Here is a 20,546-nt window from a genome sequence, read left to right as displayed (position 1 = left end):
CAGTAAAATCAACAGAGAATATGGGAGAAATGCATCTCTTGAAGGTTGCCTGTGGCTTATTATTTTCCTTATAAGACATTCTTCTTTGTATTTATATGTTAGTCACCTCAGGTTCCTGAAAATGCCTGCTTTGTCCTCTGAGAGTACCTACAATTACATGCTGTCTAACTGAAATATCATCTGCAATTTGACAGAAATGCCCAGTGGACGATGTGTTAGCATTTACTACTGTGACATAAACCCCCCAGTATCTTATACCTGGAGATGTCCAGCAACATGAATGAAAACCTTTGTTCTTGGCTCAGACTCTGTATAATCTGCACAAAGTAACCTCCTGAACTTAAAAGGATGCTGTTAGGACAACAGTGATAAATAGCATTGGTGTCTGGAAAATACTCAGTGCTAATTAAAACTGAAGCACTGTAATTAGTTTATTTGCTTATTTCTGGAAACTTTTGTGGTTTTGTTACTGATTTTGTACATGCAGAGATGGTTTAGACAAGGATATTGAATTAGGTTTTATGTCCTCTTAAGACCTTCCACTGACTTATGCAGTAATATATAGAATATTTGGAGTGAGGGAGGTAAAATGACAGTATCTTTAAAATGTCAGCTTCTAGAATCCTTTGTACTAAGTCCATGATACTTTACTGGTTGCTAACAAGTGACTTAGGTATGGTGGTAGTTGATTTCTTAAAGAATTCAAAATGCTATAGTGACACCCCAGGGAAAGTGCTGCAACACAGATAAAAAGAGCAAAATCCATGCAGGACCCAGGCTTGATGAATAGATCATAAGTGCAGAATGTGAGAAACTATGTCTTGGTCTCTCTGCTTACCTAGGAGGAATTAAAATTCAGATTACTTCCTAGAAGTGCAGTCATAGCAACAATCTACTCTTTTTATTGGCGGTATGCCTCAGTACAGAAATCAAGATTTCTTGGGCCACAAGGAGAAGAAAAGATTACTTGTAGTTTCTGCCATGTCTTCCTCCCAGGGCAACCTTGAGTGCTGTGCTTTGGTGAGTCTGGTCTGCAGAGCTTCAGATGTGATGAGTGGGATGTGTGCCTGTCCAAAACAGCCATTTAACCATGTGTGAATGTGCTCTCCTGGTTCATGGGAATCTTCAAAGAGCAGCTCAATGTTCTCCTGCTCAAATGCTCTGTCTATTAAGGACCTGGATGACCATTGTGTCCTAGATTGCAAGGCAATATGTATTCTATTTGCCACCTGTTAGAGATGTGGCAGTTATCTTCTGTTAATTGGGCAGTTTTCTTTATCTCTTCCACAAGCCAATCTTCCCTCTGGGGAGACATCTGCTGTTAATGGGATATTGAGTGTCACTGCATGAGTGATAAAAATTACAGCATCCATTTGTGACATGCTCTGCCCAGAAGGAGAAGCCAAGCATTCCTAACTGGATATAATCTAAGATTTTTGGGACACCAGCACAGCCTTTCCACTGGATTCCCAAAGGGACAGCTGCCTCTTCCATTGGACCTTCAGAGGAAGACTACACCCTTCTACAGGATCAGGAAGACTACACCCTTCTACAGGATCACTGCTTCAACAGAGCCACATTGGCCACTCCAGGAGGACTGCAGCCACCATTGCAACTGGACTGCTACCAACACCCTGACCAACAGGGTATCAGGCTGTATTCTGACTCTGTCAGTGCTGTTTTGTATTACTGCATTGTTTATTTTATTTTTATTTTCTTCCCTAATAAAGAACTGTTATTCCTGATCCCGTACATTTGCCTGAGAGCTCCCCTTAATTTCAAAATTATAAGAATTCGGAGGGAGGGGGCTTACATTTCCCATTTCAGGGGGAGATCCTGCCTTCCTTAGCAGACACCTGTCTTTTCAAACCAAGACACATTGCAATTACAAAACAAACTGGTAAATAGAACTTGCATTTTCTGTCACCTGACTGTTGGTTGTGTATGATTTGTGCATATTTAGGAACCAGAAGCTGTGGTTTCTGGCTTTTGGATTCCAACAGGGATAAATTTGTGCTAAGCTGTTCAAGTGAGGTACAACAGAGGCACTTCTAAACATGCATGGAAAGTGTACTTTTAGGTCTGTGGGGAAGCATTAATGTGCACTGAATTAAGCTGTTTCTATAGAAAGTAGCAACTGAATAGTGAGGATTTTCAGGATTGTAACTCTTATGTAGTTAAATTCCGCCAAGAGTTTCTTTCTCAAACCTGCATGCTTTTTCTGTTCTCCTAGCCATTGATTCTAATAATGCGACTTCATAATCCAATGTTGCTAGAGATAGTGCTTGGAATTATGATATCTGCAGAAATTATATTCTTACACACTGTTGCATTTCCAGGGGAATGGAGTGCCCCCTTTTATGTGATGAAGGACCTCTAATTCATTGCCATTAACTGGTAAATTTCTATTGTTTTGGTATTTGTTCTGCCCCATCGTCATATCTTAGTTGATGAATGTCCCAATTTCCATTCTTACAAATCTGTTGTCAAGTGATAGGCTATACAGTTGTTAAACTGAATAGCACCTTCAAGGTTTTATATGGAAAAAAAATATTTTTGTAGCTTATATTTGCCTTGATTTTGGCAGCTAAGGGCTTTGGGTGGGAGGGCTGCTTCTTCTGTATCTTTTCAGCACTTCTCCTGGTTTTGACACTGTAGTGACACTACTTTTACGGTAAGTTCTCCCAGGTTTTACTTGCTTTACTTTACTTTACTTTAGATGTCCTTTTACTTAACATTTTTTTGATCAATGCATAATGTACTTATGACTTTGAGGTCTCTCTACATTTCTTACCTTCAAAATTCGATCTACTGACAGTGAGAATTTTTGCTATTCTAGATCATTCTGATTGGGATTTAATTATCTGATCACCTTTCTGTTGTTTACTTTTTGTTAAGAACTATCTCTCTGTGCAGGACAAAAACATTTTTCATAATTTTCTGAATTAAAACATGTTACTTTATTTTTTAACATAGATGTAAAAGGGACCCTCCAAAATTTTTAATAATATATATAGTTAATTATTATGCTTATAGTCAAAGTTAGTATACCAGGCAGAAAATTCAGTGGCTCTTTAACTTTGTTTATGCTTTTATTGAACTCTGGTGCCAAAAGGGCAACATAGCTGGGGAGGAAAAGTCTGGAGGACAAGTCTGATGAGGACAAGTGCCTGAGGGAGCTGTAGGTGTTTGCCCTGGAGAAAAGGAGGCTCAAGGGACGCCTTATCACTCTCCACAACTACCTGACAAGAAGGTGTAACCAGGTGAGGTTTGGGCTCTTCTCCCAATTAACAAGTGATGGGACAAGAGGAAATGGCCTCAAGCTACACCAGGGGAGGTTTGGTTCAGATATTAGGAAAAACTGTCTCACTGAAAGGGTGGACAAACACTGAAATAGGTGCCTCAGGGAAATAGTGAAATAACTGTCTCCGGAAGTGTTCAAAACCTGTGTAGCTATGCTGCTTAGGGACATGGCACAGTGGTGGACTTGGCAGTACTGAGTTAATAGTTGACTCCTTTATCTCAGAGGCCTTTTCCATCCTTATTGATTTGATTATGCTGCCTATTCTGGTGGCACCTTTTATCTTTTTGGTGGGCTGTGTGTCATAATATAGTTAAGTGGGTCTTATTACAAATTCAGCTATGTTTGGAAGGTTTTATTCAGTACTTGTGAATTGTCTGGTGACTGATTTACAATTGTGGGGATTTTTTTTCTTACAGATATTTATGAAATATTTCAGGCAGACTTCTTTGAAGATATATGCTGTTTGTCATCTGTTTACTTTAAATTATCCACCTGTCCAAACTACTTGTTCAGTCATTCTACCTTCTCTGAGGTCAATGTTCCTATGCAGACCTCTGAATTTTGGTCACACATTTACTCATTTAATAATTCTCTAGGTTTATGCATCCCTCACTTAAAGAGTGTCCCACTAGAAGCAAACATAGGATGAGATAAAGTGTAATGGTGCCCCTGATGCTTTTCAAGCTTAAATCATGATTTAGGCTTAATTACAAATGAGATGAAGGACTAAAAACTTCTTTAATAAGCTTATATGGGCAATAGTGAATGCACAGATGCATGAAAAGAAAAAAAAAAAGACTGTCAACATTTAAAAAAATGTTTCCAATAAGAAGATTCAAGATACAGTATTTATCAAGTTACAGAACTTGTCAATGAAACAAGGTGTTGAACATCACAGTGGTGGTTGAGTTTGAAGAAGTTACTCTTACATCTCTTTGACTCTCTCTTCTGCTGACAAACTCTTTTTTTTTTACTTGCTAATAGCAAGGTCTGATTTTTGGCTAATGGTAAATACTCTGGACCTTCATCAAAATCAATCCAGCAGAAAATATTTTTGCATGCACTTGTTGTCTTTCTGCTGCCACTGTTAGACAAGAGCAAAATAAGGGTTAATACACATACAGTTTTAGTAAGTATGAGGAGCAAAAATACATTTACATTTTCAGCCTTTTAGGTAGTTGAAAGAAAGACTTCTATTCAGAAAGAAAGACTTCTATTCAGAAAGAAAGTGTCTTCTATTCAGACTTGGAAATGAAGCAGCTTTTCACGCTCTCCATGACCCACATTAAAAGAGCATTTGGCCTCCTCTCTGAAACTGTGAAAGAACTTGAGCAACTGACTGAGGATACTGAAGACCACTGAAGGCAGCACATACAGCCACACTCCCTCACACACTCACCAAAGTCTTTTCAGAAGGCTGTTCAGTCAGATCAGTGCAAGATGAAGGATCAGAAGACAAAAGTGAGTGGAAAATCCAAAGATCCATATGTTATGTAGTTTTGCCTTATTTATCCCATCTCCTCCCTGTTTCCCTGCCTCTCCCTCTCTCTTTCCTCATCCTCACCCCACTTTTGATAGAGTCCTTCAGATGGCCTTTCCCACAATCTTTTTAACTTAATTCTTTCTCTCTTCCTTTTTATCTCATTCCTTACCTTTCAACAGTGTTTTAATTTTTGTTTCCTTTTTCTCTATGCATTGCCACAGCTTAGTCAATCTTCTGGATTCTACCCTTTGGATCTTCCTTCAGCTTAAATCTGATATTTGCTTTTATGGTACCTTAGGGTCCATAGGCTCCATTTGTTTGTCTCTGTCTCCAGAACATAGAGCATATCTTTGCATTTTAGGCAAGGATACATGGCTTTCTGTCTGACTGGAAATAAAAGATGTTGGCTTTTAGAAAAAGTCTGATCTAACCTGTGATGAGTTAGAATGCCTTAGCCAAATGCCAGGCTCATCTTCTTTGTAGCATTAAATAATTGTCTGCTTGGTCTCACTAATTATTACATAGCTGGAAAAAGGGTGCTGTCCAGATAACTTCTTAGTTTCTCCTTACTTTTCCCTTTTCCCAGATCTGCAAGTATTTAAGCTTTTCTGCTTTGCTAAGCTAAAGTAACAATCTGGCCAGGACATACTCCTTTTTTTTTTTTTTCCTTCTCTCTATATTTCCACTTATTTCCCTGGAGATCATTCTTGGAGACTTTTTCTAACTTCTGTCTAATATATTATTTATTTGATAGTTCTGGGTATAATTCCTTCTGGACTGTTTCCTTTTCCTTGTAGCCTCTCTTATACAATGGAATAATTCAAAAGGACCTATTGTAACATATCATCACATAGTCAGTTATGACTTTTTTCAGTTTTGGCTGGAGTGCCTCAGCAGCTTTTAAAATAAATAGTAAGAGTTAATTATTCAGGCAAAAAGAAATTGACCTCAGTTATAAATGGTTTTGGCATATGAAGACAAAAATCTCAGGACAACCCATATTACATGTCTTTCCTCTGCCCAGTTTTAAAATTGCTAATTACACTTGTCTTTCTGTCTCTCTCATGGTTTAACTTGATCTCTTTATTGATGCTGTCTGTAGCAACATCATATTTTCAGATTTTTTTTTCAATTTGGGTTCATGTTCTACTATTCTTATTATTAGAATTATTAGCAGTAACAGTAATTCTGTGGGCCACTTCTATCAAGTATCCTTCAGAGAATGTTACAATTTTCTTTGGCAAGGCAGGCTGTCTGAATCCAGAGACAGTAAATCCACCCTTTATGAAATAATGTGTTTTATGATACATAAGGAAACAAGCTTGTCTTGATTTTATGAATTTGTTCTCCTATCCATTATGATATTCAATAGTGAATCACAATATCCTCTACTTTCTACCCATAATATACAGCATATTCTTCTACCTCTGACACTAATTTCTTTTCGCTATGTTTCATATCAATTTTCATGAGAAGCCTTGGAGAAGGATGACTCAAAAAGCCAATAAAGGACAGATAAATTCTATATGTACAATAAGCATTCTCATTATCTTCCGAGAATATCTCAAAAGAATAAAAAAAAAAATTACTTGAGAATTGTGGAATATGACAAAACAAGCATTCCAGAAATGAACATTTGTCTTCAATCTCTTTGGGGAGTTGATTGCCTGCTGCAGTATCCCTACAAAGAAATATCAACTCTTCAAATTAGCTTCCTATTCCTTGTTAGGAGTAAAAACTTGCTTCTCTAAAAAGGTAGTATTTTGTGCCTTTATGAAGAGTGTCTGTCATTGACTTGCCAGATGCATTCCTTATTTTGACAGTATGTTTTTCTTTTTAAGCAGCAAATTTGTTGTGAGTCAATAAACTTTCTCTTCTCTGTAGTCAGCATCCTTGCCCTCTTCCCCTGTACCTTTGGAACACATGGAAAGGGCTTGTACTTTGGTAAGTAACCTACTATATAAATGTTTATTCATTGTTAGTTAAACAAGAAAATATAACACATCTTTTTTTGTTTGATCTTAAAATAACCCCCCCTTTTTTTTTTTCCTGTGTCTGCCTCTAACTTTCTGCTAGACTGGCTTAATACATTGATCCATAGTGGGATGAGGTAGAAAACATATTTTAAATCTGAAATCTTATATTCTGCTGTATGTAACAAACACCATCAAAAGAGCACCAAATGTTCAGAATATGTCAATTTTAAGCACACATGCACTGTGAATACTCCTGCCAGGGATTCAAAAATGGCAAAATGCAGATATGAATCTTAGGAAAAGGTATCTTTCAGTGTACAGTGTGGTCATTAATGTGACATCCCAGTACAGTAATTACATACAGCACATTATGTTCCTGACTTTTTCTGTGATGATACTGTATAACGCACTCAACCATTTTCATTATTATTATCTTATATTTTCTGGAAGCGTGTTTATTATAATATTCAGAAGCTATTATTGCATTGTATGCTGCAATGTGATTCCTATTGCCTGGGAACTTCAGACATCCAGTGGTGAGCCGGAACTGTGCCATTGAGTGTTGTGGTAGGAGGATAGAACTTTGGCAGAAAATAACCCCCCTTGCTTTGCAGCTGGTCCTCAGATTTCAGAGGTGCTTGCCGCAGCTGAGTTGAGTTTTCAATGTCAAACTTAGCACTATAAATATGGTTGCATTTAACAAGATCCCAGAAGAACCAACAGTGGGATTACACTCTATCTGATCTCATTCATGATCACAGATTCACCAATAGTGTGGTTTGTTACAAGCAACAGATTACAGACTCTTATTATTGCAGTGATAAATTCATCTAGATAATGTGATAAATGCACTAGATCTGCAAAATATCAGTGTTTAACTTTCTGTAAAAGTGTCCCCAAGTTAAAAGGGCACAAATCTTACCGAAGAGATGTCCCTGCTTCAGGTAGGAGAGAGGAGCAAGTATGCTGACTTATCTGCAAGGTGATTGTATTCTCCTCCTCCACCATGGAGGATTTAAAATGTCAGTTTATACTTTTGGGGGACATGGAGGTGAGACTGTAGTCAAATGTCCTGTTACTGATGTCATAAATGGGGGCGTAGAACATTATATGTAAATGACTGCTACATTGATAGAGATTAGTCTTGTACAGGACAGAACTGTGATATGTTGACATCACTCCCTCTTCCAAGTGGCCAATGGCAGTGATAATGGTCTGATAACTTATTACCTCATCAGCATGCCTTTGTACCCAGGGAAATCCTTTCACTGCATATCTTAGACATGTCTTGGAGATCCCTTCACCACACACATATCTCACAGCAACAGGCCTCATTTCTGCAATGAGATCCTTAAAAATTTGATGACTGCTGAGAAATTTAAATTAATCTTAATAAACAAGACAAAAATATATTCTTTGATCTCCAGAACTTGGCATGTCTCAGTGTCTATTCTACGTGATCCCTGCAACTGGAATATTTTTGAAATACATTTATATTACAGTCTTTCATGTTGGTCTGTCATCCAGTCCTTGATTTCTACATTTTGAATAGCAAAGAACTGTTCTTTAAAGCCAGGGGCTGAGCATACCTAGCACTTTCTTGGAATTGATGAAGAGTTTGATGTTTTCTAAGGTTGTGATTCAGTCTTTTACAGCCTAGTTCTGATCATTTCTATGCTTATCTGCATCTAAAGATCAGTCTCTTTTGATAGTGAGTTTATTGACACTCTGTAAAGAAGTGAACATTGAATTATTAAAGAAATGAACACCAAAATGTTAAAGAACAAATAAAAATAATCCAAATTAGAGAACAGGAAGGAAGAATAGGGAACTATGCAGTGAGGGGTGTCAGGTATTGTGTTGCAGTGACTTGCCAGTTTAATATGTTGAAAAATCAATCTGATTTGGGGACTGCTGGAGCGTACAAATGAGTCTCGCTTCTTGGTTTGTTTATATGCTTCTTTTTCAAAAGAGAAATTTAACTGTTATAAAATACCCCATAAAAAGCATTTAGCAACTGTTTTATTGCTTACTAACCTTCTGGTTTAATAAATATTAGAACGATGTCAACCTTTTAATTAGTGTTTTGGAACTTTGTCTGTTAGGAAAACCATGCTTGTTCTTTGAGATTTTAGGGAGTTATCAAAGAGGATACTCACTAGAAAGAAGGTGTGACATCACCGTAAGTATGTGATTCATTCAGAGTTGCTACTGGATTTATTATGGATTGAACAAAACTTTTAATTAGTAACTTTTAAAATAAGTGATGTACAAAAAAAAAAATCAAAGAAATATGCAACCCTTGCATTCATTGCAATGGTGATGAGGCTTTCTTCCTCGAAGTCAGATTCATTACACCAAAAACAAGTTGAAATCCACTACCCTCTAAAAATATCCAGACTCTAGCCTTGAAAGTTACATTGCCTTTCTGAGACTCTTGTGTGGTGAGACATGGAATTATGGGATATTTTAATGATAAGTTCTACAAAATTGCTGAGTAACTATAGTAATATCCATATAGTCACAAGTCAAGTTGACAAAATATTTCTTGTTTAATCCTTATAATTTGCCCAGGGATGTTTCTACTCAGCACCGAATCAGTCTTGCATAAATCTGAATTAGCCCTGGAGGGAGATATGGTTACTCAAAACAGGCAAGTAAAGAAAATAATTATAAAAGGAATTTGTGTTTGCATTTTATTCTAACTAAAGGGCAAGACATTAATCACGAGTAGAATATTTTTGACAATTTCATAGTGAGTTTACCTTTCTATTTCTTTTGGGTTCACACAGACACAATAATATATAACAAAGGCATATATGAGAAAAGGAGATCATTAGACCTAGAATATGCTTAGGAAAAAAAAATCAGAAAAAAAAAAGTGATGAGTAGAAATATGGAGCATTTTAATTTGTTATTGGTCTTTTGGAACTTATTTCCAAACACTGAATTTTATCCCATTAGTTTACAAATCTGTCCTCATTTTTTTTCTGCCTTTCATGACTATCTTCTTGCAGTTAGAGTAGTGCAACATTTTTTAGTAACTTTTCCATACATCACAAATGTGTTTTCTGACTGTTTCTAAGAGGAAAACAGAATAGCAGAAATACTGAATCTTGGCTTCCAGGGTTTAACTGGCAGACTACAGAGGGCAAGGTCTACAAGGCTGTGGGAAACTGACTCCACTAAGGAGCAGCAATTGAGTCAAAAGCCTTTCAGAAGTCATTTAAGTCACTTTTCATGTATCACAAAAAAGGAGCACAGGGTACAAACAGAAGCATTTCATTTTACATTGTCAATATGTGTGCCTGGAGTTAACTATTACTTTGGAAGACCATTACCCATCTGTTGGAAGTTTCATAAACAAGTATAAGTAATGACAGAATAATTTGTGAGCTTGTGAATCACTGCTTGAAGTGGCACAAGAGGAAAAAAACACAGAATAACAGAGAGAGGGCATGACAAATGCTGTTATCTGTGATGAAATGAGTTGTGTGGGAAGGAAAAAAGGAAGGGCTGAGTATCAAACAGAAGGAAGACTGGAAGGATGGAAGAGCTAGTGGATAAAAACTGTGTGTGCAGTGAGGTGTGATGATCTGCCTCAAAGAGCAGCTTATGTCATGAACTGAGTTCCTAGTGTAGCAGTCAAGCATTTTTCAGTGCTTGTAATTTTCTTTATAACAACTCCGGCTCATGTGCCTAACTTTGGGCTCAAGTTCCCTGTTTTCCACTGGTGCAATGCAAAAAGGTAACTAGAGCAGGTTCTAGATCCCTTTAGAGGAGGGGCATTGGCTTGGCCTCTCGCTAACCTGACTTTGTTCAGCCTAAGCTTCCTTACTATGTCTAGCATTTCTGTGGCCCCTCAGTGGCATAGGGTGCTCCTGTGAGAAAAAAAAAAATAAAAAATTTGGAACTTTTAAAGCAGGATGAACTCCCCTGGAAACAGTTAAGAGAATGGGAATTCATGGTTGGAAATGTTTAAAAGATAAAAAATGAAAAAATGCAAACAAAACCACCAGCTTTGGTATTTGTGAGTTTTGTCTGTAAAGCACTTGCTTCTTTTCTTGGTGTTTCCTGTATGTAGGAAGCAATAAAAATAATTCTCATTGGTTGGAGAACCAAATGCATGCAGAATTTACTTTGGTGCAGAAATGAAACAGTATGATGGCTGATAGATAAACAAGACCTAATTGTCAGTGACTTACTGCAAGCGTAGGGAGTTGATAACCTAAATAAGTGTCCCTTAAAAAGCCTAGCTAACTTTCTTGAAGTATTTTTTCAAAGTATTTTTCACTATCTTTTTACACTTAGGTACAGTGCTGTAATGAGGAAAAGTAGTGGCTTCAGTAGTCCCAAGGGCCAAGACAAAACAGGAACTGAATGAATAAAGTTGAAACTTTAAATAAATTCAAGTGAAGCATTTAAAAAGTGCAATCACACTGGCAGCTTCCATCCTGCTACTAATTAATTCTGATTTTTGCTGCAATCCATGTATAATGTGCATCATCCTTGAATAAATGAAGGAATGCATATGGAATGCTGTCTGCTCAAAATTGATACAAGTAGAAGACAGAAATTGTGTACCCCAAAGACATCTTTTATTTAAAAAAAAAAAGTAATTGCTCTGCTAACAGTTTTGAAGACAGAGCTTTTCAGTTGGCTCATTTAGTCTCACCAGGAAAGAAATGCAAGAGAGATATGAACCATGTTTTCTGAGCATATGAAAGGGCAGTTGTTAAATTAATTCCAAAACTGAATCATTGTGCATTAAGGATATCCTATAGCAGAATAGAAACATACTTCAGTGGTTTTATTTTTCAAAAAATTACTTTCAAAATATGTTGTTTTACACCTGGTGTGTGTATCCTTGCATGTTTCTTTTTTTTTTCTTTTATTTTGAATTAAACCTTTATGAATTGCCAATTCCAAGAAGGCTAGCAAACATGATTTCAGTATGTGCTGAGGGAATTTTATGGAAAAAAAAAGTCATGCTAGAGGATCTAAAGTTTCAGCAAGCAATCTAGAGATGTGTGAAAGAGCTGATGAAGTAAATAATTATTATTTAATCTCATTTATCATAAGGCTTTTGCTCACAAGACATGCAAGCAACTTCAGCATTCTAATGCATGATAGCTTTATGGACTTGGTCCTTAAAATGGAGTGGACAGATGTGTGGCAATTATAAAAATTAAACAAGTATTACAAAATTGAAGCATTTAAAGTTGTCTAAAATCCATGCATTGCCTTTTATATTTTGATTATGCTAAACAAATTTAAACATAAATGAAGACATTTATAGTGATATATCATGACATGACTGCATGCTACCTTGATTACTCATTTAGAAATTACCTGATGAGAACAGTTTACACTCTCAACAAGTGGAAAATCAAACTGCAGTTGATTGAAGGGCTCTATTTAGAGATATCTGGGAAACAGTCACAGAACTGTAGAGTGCAGTAGATAATTGCCTTTCCCTGCATGTCAGAAATTTATATAGGGAAGGTAAAGCTCTAAAAAAAAGTTAGTGTAAAAGTAACATAGCTGCATATGCACTTTTCCAGAACTGATTCAACTTCCTAGCAGTGGAAGAGGGCTACAGTCTTGAGACCTGAAGCAGCATGTTTTGAGATAGCTCGAATGTCTCTGTAGAAAATTGAAATGTAGATTGAGACCATAACAATTACTCACTATAAAAATCAGGATTTATAAAGACAGTAACAAAGAGTGATCAGTCTCACTGATTTTCATCACACCAATGGCTCCTCTTTCATTTGGAGTGCAAGTTAAGAACACACCTGAGGAAAAGGGGGACCATGTGAGGGAAGAGGAGGAGGGTGCGAGTTTTCTTTCTGAGCAGAGAATCACTGTTTCAGGATGGACACTGACAGGGATAAAAACGCAACCTGTATGGAGTTAGGAATATGTGTCTCTGTTGGAGATTTAGGGACTGATGAAGTGAACAGTGAACAGACAGCATGAGAGGTGATAGAAAGAGAAACACTGTGGGAATCAGCAGGGTGTCTTTTAAACTTGCTGAAACCATCAGAGATATTGAACCACAGGGAACTATTTGATATGGAGTGTCCTTCCAGGCACCCTTAAGTTTGTAAGTAAAGACAGCAGTCTCAGTATGCTAAATAAATCTCTATGGTTAAAAAAAAAAAAAAAAAAAAGAAGATAACAAAGAAAGAAAAGAAAAATAACCCAAATGCTGAGTTCCTGTTCCAGACTACCAAGGGTTCATTTACATTTGTATCACCTGTAGCACAACATTTTCTGGAGCCACTGCTGACCTTCCTGTGTGAAATTTCTCTTTTCTTCACCTTTTTTAAGGAAAGCAACATGATTGTTTCTAGTTGTTATCACTTTTGTTCAGTGTACTTTCAAAAAAATTACTAAATTACTTAAAATTGTTTCTCTTTCTTTTCAGTTAGTATCAATATTTGAGTTCTGGTACAAATCTAGAATGTTAAGAGTGAGACATTGCTCTGGTGTCTTGAGTTTGGACTGTATCCCCAATATCCAGTATCAGAGAATTTCTGTAATTTTCTTTTGGGATGAGCTGATCTGTGGATGTGGGGAAAAACCACAAACTCTTCAGGCTTTTTCTTTTTTTGAGTCTGAGCCTTGTGGGTAACTCAAAATGTTCATGTATTCTTTTATAATGGAAAGAGGAAGTAAAACTTCAGCTAACCACAGAGGAGAAATAACTTGTTTCATATCACAAACATAATGTTTCAGTCTCTGTCTTTCTTTTCAGACCTCAGCACCTTTTCTCCTCAATGTGTTACTGCCTCCCTCCAACTGATTGCTATTGCCACCTATGTCACTGCCATACCCCCTTTATAATCTGAGATTGGATACGCTTAGTTGATACTTCTGGCTTGTTTCTTTCCTCTTTTTTGTAGTCCATGTGTTTGGAAATGGGGCTGTGTGTGCTGCCCCATTCACCTTCCAGATACAGTACAGCATTTCTCCATCTGTGTGGAAATATAAAGAAAAAGAGAACAGCAGATCTTAGGGAACTCCAGGAATTTGTTTTAACCATTTGAATTGTTTTTGTTTATTTAGATCCTGTTTCATCTCGTTTGCACCTGACTTGTGAGCAAACGCCCATTGACTTTTTAATGTATGTATTGTTTATGAATTTATTAAAAGGATAACACTCTGAAAATGGGGTTTAACATTCTAAATTTTATTCTAGTTCTAATGCATGCTGCTAATTCAACCTAGTATAGTACTCCAGCTGGTTTATCAGATACTGTCAAAATGCAGTATGTGGGTGTATGTATATGTATATATATATATACACACTGTAAAAGATCAAGAAACTGTTATATCAGCTTAAGACCAAATTATGGCTGAAAACTATCGATATTCAACTGGCATTTCAACCACTGTTCTGGAATGCAATATGTTCTAGGATAAAAATGAAGTAAGTGGCTGTTGGTTATCATGACATTAGAACACCCAGATTTCAAAATGTTCTAGTTCTTCTCTCCACAAGGCATAATAAGCCGACACCTAATCCACTTACACTTTTGTATGTTTTTCTTTCCTTCAAGGTGAATAATGGGATGATTCAGCCACGGTGGTGGCTGAAGACTTTTGTGGAGTTGGCAAAAGTAGCATCCTAGTCTATTCAAGGAAGACTTGCCCAGTGAGGTCAATCTGTCACATGGGCTTGTCCCTTCAGATGTGGCTCAGTGCCCTTCTGCAGTCACTGCTCATTGTAGGGATTCAGGGATTCTGAGGACCACAACAGCTGGGTGTGGTTACAGCAGCCCCGAGGCTGCCGGCAGTCCAGGTGAGCTGGGATCTGAGCCCAAACTGCCTTTGTCTGGCACATCTCTGACTGTGCCTATGGGAGACTCTACCACAGCAAGCAAATACTTCTGATTCAACGGGTAAATAAGTAATATCCATCTCACGTAGCTTGTAGTTGCCAAAATTTGTTCATCTTGAGCAGATTTCCTGCTAGGTTAAAGACTATGCTGCATGTAGCAGTATATGCATATATTTGTTTTTGTTTTCAAATTATTTTACTACTGCACCTGCAGGTATTTTTAGATTTCTGCTGGATGCAGCTGTAATTTTTTGTACCCATCACATATGCCTTCTTAAAGGAAAAGCTTGTGTGTGTGTGTGCCTTCTCTCACTTTCTTCTTTCCTTTATTTTTGCCTCCTGCAAAACCCCCCAGAATTATAAAGAAATATACACTGTTGGCATTTTGCATATGGAAGATACTGTTCATATTTTTTCATAGAATCATGGAATGGTTTGGATTTGAAGAGACCTTAAAGATCATCTCATTCCCACACCCTGCTGGGGGGGGCGGGGGGGGGGTGTGTGTGCCTGCCACTAGACCAGGTTGATCCAAGCCCTGTACAACTTATCCTTTAACATTTCCAGGGATGGGGCATCCACAGCTTCTCTGGAAAACCTGTGTCAGTGTGTTACCATGCTCATATAAAAGAACTTTTTCCTAATATCTAATCTAAACTAATACAATTATCTAAAATGAATACAGAATAATCATATTACTTAATAATAATAGTTAATAAAATATTAACAATACATACATCTTTTATTAATATAATATCTATACAGTAATCCAAGAAATAGAAAAATATATAACATTATATAGTATATAGTATATACTATAAACTATATAATATATAACATACTATATAATATATATATGATTATGATATATAATATATAATATATAATATATAATATATAATATATAATATATTATATATTATATATTATATATTATATATTATATATTATATATTATATATTATATATTATAATATATTATATATTATAATAAACTATACAATAATAATTGAATACAATTATAATAATACATCATAGCAACTAAGATTTTATTCTATCTTATCTATTCTGCCTACAAAGTAAGTCCATGTCAGCCAATGTAAAGAGTAAATGGAAATAAATGTGATGTGCTAACTCAATATTTATTTCCCAAGACAACTTAATACTGAAAACACAAATCCAATAATTTTCAGGGACAGGAAGTCTTTGGTAAATGTTTTCCCTCTCTGGACTGGCGGATCTTAATCAGCTAATCAAGCAGATAATTTTCTTTCTCATACTGATTACATGGTGGTTTGGATTTGAGCAGAGATGGATGATGGCAGCCATTCATTTAGGTAATATGGTAGCTTCCCAAAATACCTGATGCCTATGGAAATTTCCTCCTCCACCACTATTCCTTTTGTTACTCTCATATTAATTTTCAATACAACTGAAAAGAAACAGTTGGCTCAGGTTCATGGTTCATGTTGTAAATGAATCTGCTTGTCAGGACAGGGATCTAAAGAGGAAATTTGTAAGTAACAAGAGTTTGCCTTTACAATAAGCAATCACCAGGCAATTATCACTTTATCACAATGATGAGGAAAATAAGCAGCTAGAAGAAAGGGAATTTGCTTTAATGCTATCTACCCCGATATTGTGCCCCATCCTGGAGAGCTGTTGAGACCAGGAAGCGCATTGGGGTTTTTTTCCTTATTTCCTGTTAATGGGCCCATCAATGCCTTTCCACATGACTCAGAAATGACTCCTTCCTGGAGCCATTTCTGTTTAATGGACCCACTGCATGACTCAGCGAATGATAACAGCCCATTGTGAGATGCTCCGCCCAGGGAGGAGGAGCCAGCATTCCTAACTGGATACAATCTGGGGTTTGGGACAGAACAAGCAGTCTTCCACTGGATTTCCAGAGGAGTGGCTGCATTTTCCACTGGATCTTCAGAAGAAAAACTACACCCTTTTACAGGATCACTGCTCCAACAGAACCACATCTGCCACTCCAGGAGGACTGCAGCCACCAATCCAACTGGACTGCTACCAACACCCTGACCAACAAGGTGTCAGGTTGTATTCTGACTCTGTCAGTGTTTTTTTCTTTTCTATTATTGCATGTATTTTGGTTTTGGTGTTTTTTTTTTTCCTCCTTTCCCTAATAAATTGTATTTCTGACTTGGAGTCTCACTGGTTTTGCTTTCAAACCAGAACAGAGAACATTGAGCTTTAAAGTAATATTCAACTTTCTATTAGAAAAGAAAAATGGCAACTATTAAGTATGGTGATTTTTTCCAAGTTGCTTGGTATCTGTGAGCTGGGACTTCAAGCCTTTGATTTCATCCTTGCAACAACCCTGACAATGGAATGTGTTTTTTTCCCTCTGCTTAATATAAAATCCCAGCAGGAGTTCTTACTTTCAAAAGTATTTGATAAAGGAGCCCACTCATGGAGCTGAGAGGAAATCAATTGAACTTTTTCAATTTAATGGGGCCATGATGCTTAAGTCCCATGGTATAATGCATTGCTTTTACGGGATTTTTCTGACAGTATTCTTTCTTCTGGCTTATTCCACCTTTTGTCTCATTCTCACATTTATTTTTGGCAAGTCTGCTTGTAATTTTAGGCTGTGAAATCTAGGATAAGGCATAGCACTATGTTGGCACACTCTAATGAGATTTTAAATACTTTTTGTATGCAGAACTTATCAGTGAGAGTGTCGTAGCAGGGTGTTCCTGGCTGGGTAGTAATTAGCATTGACTCCATGATTCCAGAAGGCTGATCAATTGCTTTATTATACTATACTTATTACGAAACTCATCGCCCTTACCGACAGTCTGATACGGGCAGACCAGATTGGCCCTTGAATCCAAACACCATCACCATTGGCCAATTGAGAAATCACCCTTTGGTTAACAAATCTCCATAGCAGATTCCACATGTTCACAACAACAGGCGCAGCAGGTGAAGAAAAGAATTGTTTATCATTCTTTGATCTTCTCACAGCCTTCCGAGGACAATGCCTGGGAAAGCTGGGCCTTGCTCTCTGTGGCCAGAGAGCTGTGGCCACGTGAGAGCTGAATAGCACTGTCATCACTAAATGAGCTCAAGAAGAAAATCTTCTGTGGCCCTAATGCATATTCTCCCACGCCTACCTTCAAACTTGAAAACGTACATTAAAAAGAAAATAATCCCTGTTGCCCATTGGAAATTCCTGGCCTAACATAGGAGTGACCTATGGTATTTATCTTTCTCTCCTCTCCCTAGAAGCAATGCTAATAATTTAACCTGGAGGTTGCAAGGCACCGATGAGCCTGTATGAGCATATAGATTCCCACTGGGCTGCTGATGGATGTTGGAGTTTTTGTGGAGTGGGCCGTGTGCTGCAGCCAGTGGCTCCACAGAGCTGGTGCAGGTGCAGGCCCAGGAGCTGCCTGGTTTGCTGGCATGGCATGAAGGCTAGTTCATGTCCTGCCTGTGCTGTACAGGTCTGCATCGTGTCATTTCTCTTATGCCTCTCAGCACACACTTATGAAAGAAAGGCTCTGGATTCTATGCCTGTCTTCCCTCATCAGAGAAGTTACTGGAGAATCATGAAAGGGCAAAGCTGGGACTTAATGAGGGTGACACACAATCAGACACAGAGTGGAGTTGTAAGCAAAAAAATGTTAAAACCTACTATGCATTCACAAAATCACAAAATCACAGATTCACAGAATCACAGAATAAGCTAATTTGGAAAGCACCCTCTGGAACCATTGAATCCACCTCTCGGCTCTGCACGGGACCATCCCCAAGAGTCACACCATATGGCTGAGACCATTGTTCAAATGCTTGCTGAACTCTGTCAGGCTTGGTGCTGTGACCACTGCGCTGGGGAGCCTGTTCCAGTGTCCAACAACTCTCTGAGTGAAGAAATTTTTTTTTATATCCTACCTAAACCTTCCCTGACACAACTTCCGGCCATTCCCTCAGGTGCTGAAGGGGCATCACAGAGAAGAGATCAGTGTCTGCCTCTCCTCTTCCCCTCATGAGAAAGTTATAGTTAGAGTCCTTATTTGTACACACAAAGGCTGAACAGCTTTTTGCTGGAGGCTGGTCCAACATTCAAGATCAAGGCTTGCCTTGGCTTTTTCTCACAGCCTCTTGGATGCCCTTGTCTCCAAATTAGGAAGTCTGTACTTCCATCTGATCACGCAAAAGCTACATTCCTTAGAGGGGATTTTCAGGAGAGAAGATGTCCTACTGCTCTCTGCCTGTCAGTAATCCTCGCCCTCACACAGCAGCTGCCGGTGCAGTCTTTGATGTGTAGATTCTGGACAGTTGCACAGCCTGATGTTGCCATAAGCTCCTTCCTGGCCAGGTGTCCTGCCCAATGTCATCTCCAGCCAAACCCTGTGGCATGTGCTCCCCACTGGTGTGGGTGTCCCTTCACCTGTTATCTGGTGTGTTGTTTGTGGTGTGGGGAAAAGAGGAGCCTTCTGATACACAGCTTAGATTTTACCCAGATTTTACAGTATTTCCTCGCTGTGCCTGTCACTTTCTAGCACACACCCTCACTTTAATTCCTAATTGCTTCCTAGCTGTCCCTGTTATGAATTGTTAGCCTTGGATGGACTAGAAGGAGAACAGAGAAACCTTTCACAGAATGTGATTAATTTACTTATAGTCAAGAGAGACTGAAGTGATGGAAGAAAAGTGAAAAAACTACATTTTCTCTTTTGGATGCATTTTTTATTTAATTTCATAATGTTGAATAAATTTTACATTTTAAAGCTGTGGGACACAGAGGAAAGCCCCCAGCTTGTTTGGAAGTCTGTGCTGACAGATAAGGAACAACTGTGGAGAGATAATGGTACAATCTCTAAGATCCATAGGACCTAGGCAACTGCTAAGCTTTATTTCAGTCAAGTCTCATTCTGGTTTAAAGAAGAAAAAGAAAAAAAGCAAAAAAGCTGGAACAAATTTACAGGAAGAATTTATAGTTAGAAGATCACCACAGAGAGAAGATACAGGAAAACAGCTGAAAAATCATAGAATCATAGACAGCATGAGAAGAGATCTTAAAGATCATCTAGTTCCAACTCCCTGCTATGGACAGAAACATAAAATAACCTACTTTTGACTTTGATTTACCACAGGAATGTTTTTGTTTAAATGCAGTGCAATCAGCTGGAGAAAGGTCGAGGAAGAGCAGCTAGAGAAAGTATTGAAAAATCTGTGTCACCACTGTTCTGTTTATACTGTGCAGATGGTTTATGTTGCTGTACTTTTCTTCCCCTTGGATGCTATTATTTTCCTTTCCTGATAGTCTGAAGGGAAATAAAAAAAAAAAAAAAAATCCTAGGATCATCTTATTGATTTAGAGCTGCCAAATTCTCCTGATGTGCCGTTCTAACAGCTAACTGAAATGTTTCTGCTGTGTAATCAAAAGTATGCTTTTGGGAGCTGAAACACCCTGTTTTTTTTCTCAACTTTTTGATCTGAAATAACTAGGTGAGCTGTTCCAGGAAGCTGACTATGGAGATGTATGTCCCTAATTTCTTCCTTTCACTGGCCCCAACTGTGCTAGCCTTTTTAGCTCCTTTTAACTAACTGTCATTAAAAGAAAAGTAATTGGCTTTGGATGCTTCTATTCCTCAAAACCTCATTAGATCTTGAAAACATGTTTTCTTCTCAAAATTCTACTTTCCATCTTCAATGAATAAATAGACATTGTTATTTAACTCTGTAGGAAAAAATATTTTGAAGCCTCTGTATCTTATTCATGTTTCTGACTGTCTCTCTAGCCTCTGTGAGAAACATAGTGATTGAAAGGCTACATCCAACTAAAAAGGCATTTCTCTCCCAAACCAGGCTGTCTCTTTCTTCTGCCTGCAAGTACCTCAGCTTCATCATAACTTTACTTAAGTAAATTCATCCAATACACATCTAAGAAGTATG

At 37.7% G+C, this 20,546-nt stretch overlaps 1 long non-coding RNA gene across 1 annotated transcript; it reads left to right on the top strand.

The window, feature by feature from the left end:
- The first annotated feature begins 4,630 nt into the window (after positions 1–4,630).
- LOC119709989 lies at positions 4,631–10,610 on the top strand. Its single transcript, XR_005259469.1, has 4 exons — positions 4,631–4,765; positions 6,672–6,731; positions 8,899–8,945; positions 9,338–10,610. It is a non-coding gene; the product is annotated as an uncharacterized LOC119709989 (long non-coding RNA).
- The last annotated feature ends 9,936 nt before the right edge of the window (positions 10,611–20,546 follow it).

Source organism: Motacilla alba, chromosome 1, assembly GCF_015832195.1.
Source record: "Motacilla alba alba isolate MOTALB_02 chromosome 1, Motacilla_alba_V1.0_pri, whole genome shotgun sequence".
In the NCBI taxonomy this organism is placed as follows: Eukaryota; Metazoa; Chordata; class Aves; order Passeriformes; family Motacillidae; genus Motacilla; species Motacilla alba.
Note: the sequence above shows the minus strand (reverse complement) of the source record. Positions and strands in the feature narration are given on the sequence as shown.